The sequence below is a fragment of the Pteropus vampyrus genome, unplaced genomic scaffold (genome assembly GCF_000151845.1).
Source record: "Pteropus vampyrus isolate Shadow unplaced genomic scaffold, Pvam_2.0 Scaffold540, whole genome shotgun sequence".
In the NCBI taxonomy this organism is placed as follows: Eukaryota; Metazoa; Chordata; class Mammalia; order Chiroptera; family Pteropodidae; genus Pteropus; species Pteropus vampyrus.
Window position 1 is genome coordinate 64,668 of NW_011889321.1, and position 10,643 is coordinate 75,310.

The following is a 10,643-nucleotide window of genomic DNA, read 5'->3' on the forward strand; positions in this document are numbered from 1 at the left end:
TTTTTTAAAATAACAATTGACATTCGATATTGTATTAGTTTCAGGTGTACGACGTACTGATTAGACATTTATAGTACGTAGCGGTCACCCTGATAAGTCTAGCGCTCACTTGACGCCACATGCACTTACTACAATATTATTGATCACATTCCCTATGCCGCGGATTCATCCCCATGACTAATTTTATAAGTACTAATTTGTACTTCTTAATCCCGTCTCAGTTTCCAGCTTGTTCCCTACCCCCGCTCCATCTGGCCGCCACCTACTTGTTCTCTGTATCCATGAGTTTGTTTCTGTTTTGTTTGTTCAGTTATTTCGTGAGATTCCATGTGTAAGTGAAACCACATGGCATTCGTCTTTCTCTGTGTGACTTAGTTCACTTCGCCTGATGCCCTCTAAGTCCGTCCATGTCGTTACAAATTACTTAAGTTTGGGGGTTTTGTTATTGCAAACGCAGCCACATTCGGTTGGTTCCGAAGCACTGACATGTTACAGAAGGTTCTGGTTTAGCTGAAAGGAAATCTGCTGGGGGATGGCAACACGATGACAGACAGCCCTGGCACCGTGACAGACGCTGAGCTGGAGATCAAAGGCGGAATTCAGCCATCCGCGGAAGCTGGCTTTGTGAGACTTAGCTGCGGCTCCTCTGTGGAGGGGGAGGGGGGACATCTGTCGCTGTGCTAGTCACGGAAGGTGTGTGGCCGAGCCGGGCTTGGCCGGCGGCGAGGTCACGTGCGTTCTTCCCCTGTGCCCTCACGATGGTTCCATCAGGACCGTGTGCCGGTGGAGAGGGACGCCAGACTTGCGGAGGGGGGCCATGAGGAGGAGGTTGCCATGGAGACGAAAGCACCAAGAACGCGCTTCAGGGATGAGGAGATGAAGCTCTGAGACCGGGTGCGGCCAGGTCCAGGTGACACATTCGATGAGGGAGGGGCGCCGGTCTGTTGCCTTTGACCCTAATTCGCCACATTTCACTCACCTCCAATTCGCTGCTCTGTGTGTTCAAACATGAGGTAGAGGGAACACGCCTCATCCTCACGTCCGGTCATCTCTGTGGTTACGGAATGGCGCTAAGCGGCAGGCTGGTGACGGGACGGGCATGAGAGGTGTCCTTCAGTGTGATCGGGTCCCTCCTTTCGTTGGTCAAACCACCTCGAAGATGCCAGAGCATGGCTTAAGCACTTTCATCCATACGAGGTGGGTTGCGGAGTGTGAAATTGGTTCTATGAAAAAAAAGCAAAATTAACTTCCTCTTGAGATCAGTGCTAACGTTTTCATCGGTATGAACTGTTCTTGACCTCCAAACTGCCCGCGTGTACTGTAGTAGGTGCGTTTTTAAGGAGGCGATTGTGACCAGAGAGAGCCTCGCCGAGGTCTGCTCCCGGACGGGCGGGGCTCCTGAGCTGGTCGAGGATGCCGAGGTGAGGAGCCTGGGTAATGTCGGGATTCCCCGGAGCTCACAGCGCGGGAGGGTGCACCTGTGGGTTTCACAGCCCACGTTCATTATCTCGGCCAAGTTGCTGCTGACCACAGCCCAGAGACACAAGCCGAGCGGATACAGTGTCACCGAGAGGACTCCGAAGACGCTCCGGGACACGTCCGCAGGCGGACAGAGCGGACCTGGTGATGGGACTCTGCTCTTTGATTCCGTATGCTTCTGCCGTATTCAAGATGGTAACTGCCATTCTGTGTAAGGCGACTGCTTTGAAATCATTCCCATCCCTGCCCTTCACTCAGCGGAAGGTCTGGGGAAAATAACCACTCCGATCACAGCTGCCGCTTCCCACAGAACTCATCTTTCTTTCGCGGGAGTTTGGCTGGGAAATGTGGTTGACAGAGAGTGTCATCTGTTCTTCATCAAGGCATGTGACAAGCTTGCACGGTCTACTTGTGGCTGCGTCGGACAAATATGGGGTGGAGGCTGCTATAATGAGGTGAATGACTAACTGGCTAACAGTGTCCAAAGGAACTGTTGACTCAGTAACCTAAAGATCTTTTCTTTTTGGTCTTTCTGTTGCACAACTGTCCCCAATTCTAGACTGTTCAGCATTTTTACCAGCGCCATGGACGGAAACACATAAGTCACGATTTTCATATTTATAGACTATGTGAAACTGGGGCGAAGAGTGACAAGACTTTGGGCAACAGGGGCCGAATCTGTAAAAATACATGTACTAAGCATAAATGTAAATTCTTTTATTTAGGTCTGCTCACCCAAAATCCCTCAAGTAAACTACATCCTGATATAGGATAAAAATATAGTAGTTTATTAGTATTATGTTACAAATATCTTAATGATTCTGATCCTTTCTGTGAGCACACGGTGGGGTGTGTTCATCCATCTGGCAGGTAGTGGGTCGAGACGGTGGATTCTGGCCAAGGAAAGAAAATGAGAGTTCTGTTCTGTTGAGAGAGTGAAAGCCATGTCCGTGCCTTCATCCTCCCCATGGTGAACACAAAGGCCCCGTGTTCTTGCAGGCACAGGTGTAGAACTGTGGAGGCTTCAGAAGCCTGAGTCCTTGAGTGACTACATGGAGCCGAGGCCCTCGCTGTACCATGTGGGACAGGTAATGTGAGTAAAAAATAAGTTTTTTTTTTTTTTTTGGTATTAAGCTCCTGAGATTTTTGAGTTGTTGGTTACTGAAGCATAACCTAACCCAGCACTTGAAAAATAATAAAGACCAGCTGATTTCTCACATTCAAAAAAGAAAAATATCTACATTTCTGCTAAATGCTATAGTTTGCAAGAACCTCAGTATAATCCTTATGTGTTCCTCTGTAGTGTTGCGCTTTGTAAGGAGAGAAATTATCTCATACATCTTTCCCCCCCCAAGCACCTGGAAGTGTTTAGTGCCTAATAAACATCAAGAACGGTCACTGAAAATTCCTTATGCTGGTTATTACCCAATAATAACTCAAGGGCTCAGATAGGACTTAGTGTCCTTTATTTCAATTTGCATTTTCTTATTTAAATTTCTCTGACGGCAGACATTATGATCACAGGAAAATCATTGGATTGACTAGATCAAATTTTAGCTAAAAATATTTTGGAGTATCTTATTTCTTCTGTGGTATAAGTCAGTTAAGAGAAATCTAGGCATATCACATGCTTCTATGAAACATGTGAAAATGGAAGTCGTTCTTCTAAACTTTAATTCTGTGGAGAGGAATTAAAGAACTTCTCACGAGTTTATTGCAAACTAATACAGCACAGCACCGAAACGTGCCAGATGTATTAAATAAAGATTGTGACCAGAGAGAGCCTCGCCGAGGTCTGCTCCCGGATGGGCGGGGCTCCTGAGCTGGTCGAGGATACATGTATTTTCCTCATGTTTAGGAAAACTTGAAATTAGTTATAACGGTTTTGTTTACTTAACTTTTCTATGCCTCAATTTCCACGTCTGTGAAATGGGGATAATTTCACAGTCGAAGCCACAAGGAAGCGGTGGAATCAGGTTTTTAAGATCATGGACTCCTGTCTGGGTTCTCTCCATGGGACTGTCACATATTTGTTGTTTACCTTTTGTAGTCAGACTCACGTTTACCTATCTCTTTTGTGCCTCGGTTTCCTCATCTGTAAAATAGGTTAATAGCACCTATTTGTAGGTTTGTTGGGAAAATTAAATGAGTAACTATTTCACGCACGACCTGGCACAAAGCTACGATCGTGTTAACTACCTCCTCTTCCGAAAAGTTTATTTAAAATATCGATTAGCACTTCTTCTTAGTACCACCCGTGTGCTTCCATTTTTTCATTCCTTTCATTATAATAAACTTTAGTGAACTCTAATTTTTTATGCAGTCTGTTTATATGCCGTGTCAAAACAAAGTCTCCTTCCGTCCACTTTTTCCATAACTGAAAATTAAGAAAATTATCAACTTCGAGTGTGGCGGCCAACTCGAAACGCTATGGAAGGGAAACAGTTCTTCTTAAAAAGGAGGCATGCTGCGTAAAAGTCCCCCAGCGGTCCCGAGCGCGTTCCAGATGAGGAAGGATTTATGGGCAGGATATCTGGGTCGGCCGGGCCTCAGTTAAACAGTGTGGCTGGATAGAAACCAGATGTTTGACCTTCGTCTCCGAGGTCCGCAGAGCACGCAGCAGGAGAGGTGAGTGAGAGGAGGGAGCGGGGCTGAGACCGGCCGTCAGGAGACCAGGGAGAAGCACATGTGGCACCGGGGACACGCAGCGACAGGGAGGAGGGCCGGAGCGAGGGGAGGAGGGAGGGCAGAGCCCGCGGGCAGGCACCGATGGGGATAAAACACCCTCCAAAGTCAACTCGTAAAACATTTCATCAGCCAGAAAACCTGGTGCTCGCTGAGAATATACGTTTTGTTTTCACACTGGTTCCCATGGAAACGAGCGGGAAAAATGCAGATGTTTTTATTAACTTGGAAGACAGAGACCGTATGTGTGTGTGAGCGTGTGCAAATATACACAATGTATTTCGAAATATATTTCAATGAAATACCTCTCCTCTTCCAATCGGATCTCAGAGAGACTCCAGGCTCCTACATGCTGAAAACGAGGTTGACTTTCAATGTGATTCTGGCAAAAAGAAAGAAATTGTAGTATATACTCTTCTTCATTGCCAAACCATCTAATATAAAGGAAATCAGAGTCTAGAACAGGATCTGGTCTATTTTGGCCCGTAGACTGTTTCCATACCGTCCACGGGTTAAGGGTTATTTTAAATATCTTTCAAGGGGTGTGGAAAAAAAAACAGAAAAAGCAAAAGAAGAATATGAAACAGCAGTGTGTGTAGCCCACAAAGCCCAAAATATTGACTGTCCGGTCTTTACAGAATAGTTTGCTAAGCCCCGACCCAGAGAATAGCGCCATTGCAAGTGAAGCCGGCGTATCTAATCGGCCAGCTTGATAATAATTGCTCCAAAAAAAAAGACAATTCTTAGACATAGTTTTACAGACAGACCCCCAGAGTGCCACTAGCATTGAGGTTCATGTGATCGTTTCATGCTAATCCACTGCACCCCATCCTCAGAAATAAGCAGCACGTGTTCGTGGAAAGGCAGGATGGAAGGTTCTCCCCGACCGTACCTCAGGGGAGCACATGACATCTGGGTGCATAGAGTCGTGTCAGCTCCCGAGTTCAGAGCGGGCTTTCACCTGTCAAACCTTGTGAAGGAGAATGAGCAATGAGCCTTGAAAAGTCACAGAAGAATGTATCCTGGGCTTTGGACGGACCTCAGCAATAAGGCATGCGAAGAGGGTCTGTCGCCAGATTACACCCTCGCTTAGACAAAACGGACGCAGGTCACATAACGACGGGAATAACGATACAATAAACAAAACAGTAATTAAGCTAATGGCAGCTGAAATCTGCGGGTGTGGATAGTGCGTCAGGCGTAGTGCGAAGCCTGGCCCCTGAATTACCATGTTTGAATCTCATAATGAGCTTGTGAGGATGAAGACACAGACTCAGAGGTCGAGAAACACCCCACGGCCAACGAGCTGCTACGAGGCAGAGCCACGGTCTGAGGATAGACTCCTGGCCAAGGCCTTGGTCGCTTCTTAAATGTAGGAAGGCCGGTGCACAGTGAAAATAAATCTTTGTTCCCCGTATTGTAACTCCTTTTTCCTTTGAGAAACCATGGTAATAAAACCCTGAGCACCGAGGTGTCCCCTGATCTTATTCCAGATCTTATTTTCCATGGAATCTGGATGTGCTGCACCAGGACATCATCAACGCCCTGGACGGAAGCCCTCTCCTTCTGGGACACGGCTTCTCGTTTTCACTGGTTGACAAGTCTGCTCCTTGCCGTGCAGCTCATCTGGCTGTACAATATGTACGCTTGACTCACTTGGAGATGAGATCTATTTACCAACACAGGCGCTTTCTTCTGTAACTGCTTCAGAATGGTCCCTTATCCAGGTAAGCGTGCAAAAGTCCAAAGGCGCCACTCGGCAGAGGCACTGCACGGGACACTGACTGTCCTCGAGGAGGGATGATTGTGACCGCAGGCGTGAGTCAGCCTGACGCACAGGGCTTTGCTCAAACAGGGAGGACAGTGGTGAGCTGGACAGCCAGGAGCCACATCTCTCTGGAATTTTGTTTGCACATTTTAAAACAAGAAGTGTCTTATCAGTTCTCACCTTTGCTCACACGTTAGTAACGTGTCTGACACCTACAAGGCTTTTTTTTTCTTTTTCTTTGTTTTTATGCTCTGAGAATATGATGCATCCAGGTGTGTTTTTTTTCCTCTTCAGTGCTTACCTTGTATTGTTGGATCTGTGATCTGATGCCTTTCGTTGTTTTAATAAATTTTTCTTCTGTGGTATAAGTCAGTTAAGAGAAATCTAGGCATATCACATGCTTCTATGAAACATGTGAAAATGGAAGTCGTTCTTCTAAACTTTAATTCTGTGGAGAGGAATTAAAGAACTTCTTACGAGTTTATTGCAAACTAATACAGTACAGCGCCGAAACGTGCCAGATGTATTAAATAAAGAGACAACGTTTATGAAAACTTGAAAATAGTTATAACGGTTTTATTTACTTAACTTTTCTATGCCTCAATTTCCACGTCTGTGAAATGGGGATAATTTCACAGTCGAGGCCACGAGGAAGCGGTGGAATCAGGTTTTTAAGATCATGGACTCCTGTCTGGGTTCTCTCCATGGGACTGTCACATATTTGTTGTTTACCTTTTGTAGTCAGACTCACGTTTACCTATCTCTTTTGTGCCTCGGTTTCCTCATCTGTAAAATAGGTTAATAGCACCTATTTGTAGGTTTGTTGGGAAAATTAAATGAGTAACTATTTCACACACGCCCTGGCACAAAGCTACGATCGTGTTAACTACCTCCTCTTCCGAAAAGTTTATTTAAAATATCGATTAGCACTTCTTCTTAGTACCACCCGTGTGCTTCCATTTTTTCATTCCTTTCATTATAATAAACTTTAGTGAACTCTAATTTTTTATGCAGTCTGTTTATATGCCGTGTCAAAACAAAGTCTCCTTCCGTCCGCTTTTTCCATAACTGAAAATTAAGAAAATTATCAACTTCGAGTGTGGCGGCCAACTCGAAACGCTATGGAAGGGAAACAGTTCTTCTTAAAAAGGAGGCATGCTGCGTAAAAGTCCCCCAGCGGTCCCGAGCGCGTTCCAGATGAGGAAGGATTTATGGGCAGGATATCTGGGTCGGCCGGGCCTCAGTTAAACAGTGTGGCTGGATAGAAACCAGATGTTTGACCTTCGTCTCCGAGGTCCGCAGAGCACGCAGCAGGAGAGGTGAGTGAGAGGAGGGAGCGGGGCTGAGACCGGCCGTCAGGAGACCAGGGAGAAGCACATGTGGCACCGGGGACACGCAGCGACAGGGAGGAGGGCCGGAGCGAGGGGAGGAGGGAGGGCAGAGCCCGCGGGCAGGCACCGATGGGGATAAAACACCCTCCAAAGTCAACTCGTAAAACATTTCATCAGCCAGAAAACCTGGTGCTCGCTGAGAATATACGTTTTGTTTTCACACTGGTTCCCATGGAAACGAGCGGGAAAAATGCAGATGTTTTTATTAACTTGGAAGACAGAGACCGTATGTGTGTGTGAGCGTGTGCAAATATACACAATGTATTTCGAAATATATTTCAATGAAATACCTCTCCTCTTCCAATCGGATCTCAGAGAGACTCCAGGCTCCTACATGCTGAAAACGAGGTTGACTTTCAATGTGATTCTGGCAAAAAGAAAGAAATTGTAGTATATACTCTTCTTCATTGCCAAACCATCTAATATAAAGGAAATCAGAGTCTAGAACAGGATCTGGTCTATTTTGGCCCGTAGACTGTTTCCATACCGTCCACGGGTTAAGGGTTATTTTAAATATCTTTCAAGGGGTGTGGAAAAAAAAACAGAAAAAGCAAAAGAAGAATATGAAACAGCAGTGTGTGTAGCCCACAAAGCCCAAAATATTGACTGTCCGGTCTTTACAGAATAGTTTGCTAAGCCCCGACCCAGAGAATAGCGCCATTGCAAGTGAAGCCGGCGTATCTAATCGGCCAGCTTGATAATAATTGCTCCAAAAAAAAAGACAATTCTTAGACATAGTTTTACAGACAGACCCCCAGAGTGCCACTAGCATTGAGGTTCATGTGATCGTTTCATGCTAATCCACTGCACTCCATCCTCAGAAATAAGCAGCACGTGTTCGTGGAAAGGCAGGATGGAAGGTTCTCCCCGACCGTACCTCAGGGGAGCACATGACATCCGGGTGCATAGAGTCGTGTCAGCTCCCGAGTTCAGAGCGGGCTTTCACCTGTCAAACCTAGTGAAGGAGAATGAGCAATGAGCCCTGAAAAGTCACAGAAGAATGTATCCTGGGCTTTGGACGGACCTCAGCAATAAGGCATGCGAAGAGGGTCTGTCGCCAGATTACACCCTCGCTTAGACAAAACGGACGCAGGTCAAATAATGATGGGAATAATGATACAATAAACAAAAACAGTAATTAAGCTAATGGCAGCTGAAATCTGCGGGTGTGGATAGTGCATCAGGCTTAGTGCGAAGCATGGCCCCTGAATTACCAGGTTTGAATCTCATAATGAGCTTGTGAGGATGAAGACACAGACTCAGAGGTCGAGAAACACCCCATGGCCAACGAGCTGCTACGAGGCAGAGCCACGGTCTGAGGATAGACTCCTGGCCAAGGCCTTGGTCGCTTCTTAAATGTAGGAAGGCCGGTGCACAGTGAAAATAAATCTTTGTTCCCCGTATTGTAACTCCTTTTTCCTTTGAGAAACCATGGTAATAAAACCCTGAGCACCGAGGTGTCCCCTGATCTTATTCCAGATCTTATTTTCCATGGAATCTGGATGTGCTGCACCAGGACATCATCAACGCCCTGGACGGAAGCCCTCTCCTTCTGGGACACGGCTTCTCGTTTTCACCGGCTGACAAGTCTGCTCCTTGCCGTGCAGCTCAGCTGGCTGTACAATACGTACGCTTGACTCACTTGGAGATGAGATCTATTTACCAACACAGGCGCTTTCTTCTGTAACTGCTTCAGAATGGTCCCTTATCCAGGTAAGCGTGCAAAAGTCCAAAGGCGCCACTCGGCTGAGGCACTGCACGGGACACTGACTGTCCTCGAGGAGGGATAATTGTGACCGCAGGCGTGAGTCAGCCTGACGCACAGGGCTTTGCTCAAACAGGGAGGACAGTGGTGAGCTGGACAGCCAGGAGCCACATCTCTCTGAAATTTTGTTTGCACATTTTAAAACAAGAAGTGTCTTATCAGTTCTCACCTTTGCTCATACGTTAGTAACGTGTCTGACACCTACAAGGTTTTTTTTTTCTTTTTCTTTGTTTTTATGTTCTGAGAATATGATGCATCCAGGTGTGTTTTTTTCCTCTTCAGTGCTTACCTTGTTTTGTTGGATCTGTGATCTAATGCCTTTCGTTGTTTTAATAAATTCTTGCCTATCATCACCTCAACTATTTCTTCTGGTTCTGTCTGTCTCTGTCTCTCACACGCTCTCTGCTTTTCCTAGGATGCCAATCACATGTGTGCTAGACTTTTTGATATTGTCCCATAGCTTTTGGGTTCTCTGACCAATTTTTTCTACTCTTTTTCTCTCTGTGTCATAGTCTGGTAATTTCCATTGAGCTACCTTTATGTCCAGTGCTTCCTTGGTGTGTCGAGCCTAGTAATAAGCCTGTGGAAGCTTTCTCTATATCTATTTTTTTCCGAGTGTTTCCAACTGACTCTTCAATAGTTTCTTTCTGCTGAAATTCTCCATCTGCTCATGCATGTTGTACTTTTGTTCACCCGTTCATTTATTCGTTCATGCATCTGGTGGATTTTTATGGAAAGCATCTTAATCCAGAATCTCTGCTGGGAGCTGAGAATTCAGCAGTGAACAAGCAGACATAATTCCGGCTCTCATTTCCAGTCTCACTGGGAGAAGAGATATTAAAACGAGTAAAAAGATCTCATGAGCATCATCGAGAAAGTGTTGGGTGCTCTGCCATCCTGACGCAGAGTCCTGAGCTAGTATAGGGGTCTCCCCTGGGATCTGAAGGCAGTGGAGACTGTGGAATTAGATCTCTTAGATCTGGGGGTCTTAGTGGACCGATGTTCTCGCTGTTGTGCTTTTGAAATTTACACCAAGTTGACACTGAAACCGCTTCCCCTTGACGGCCCGGCAGGGACACTAAGCACACGGTTCTGGGAGGCGTCTGCCTCTTCCGATGCATGACTTTGCCTCAAGAACCTGCTTTAGTGCCACCAAATTTTCTTCAACCGTGAGCCAGGAGACCAGGAGGGGTTCAGGGACGAGTGTCCAAGCAGAGGAGCAGCTTGTCCAAAGGTTGGGAGGGAGACCACTCACCAAGCTTTCAAAGGACTAAATGTCTCTACGCACTTATTAGAGTGAGCGAAACCCGGAACACTGACCGCACCTAATACAGGTGAGAAATTGCATCCGCGTCTGCAGGAATAACGAGGGGTCCAGATGCTCTGGAAGACAGTGCAGCAGCGTCTCACAGAACTGAACGCACGCTCGCCATGCGACCCGGCAACTTCGGGCTCTGGCATTTACCCAAAGCCGTTGAAAGTGTATGTCCACGAGAACTCTGCACGTGGATGTCACTCCGGCTTTATTCACAACTGTAGGTGATGGATAAATCAG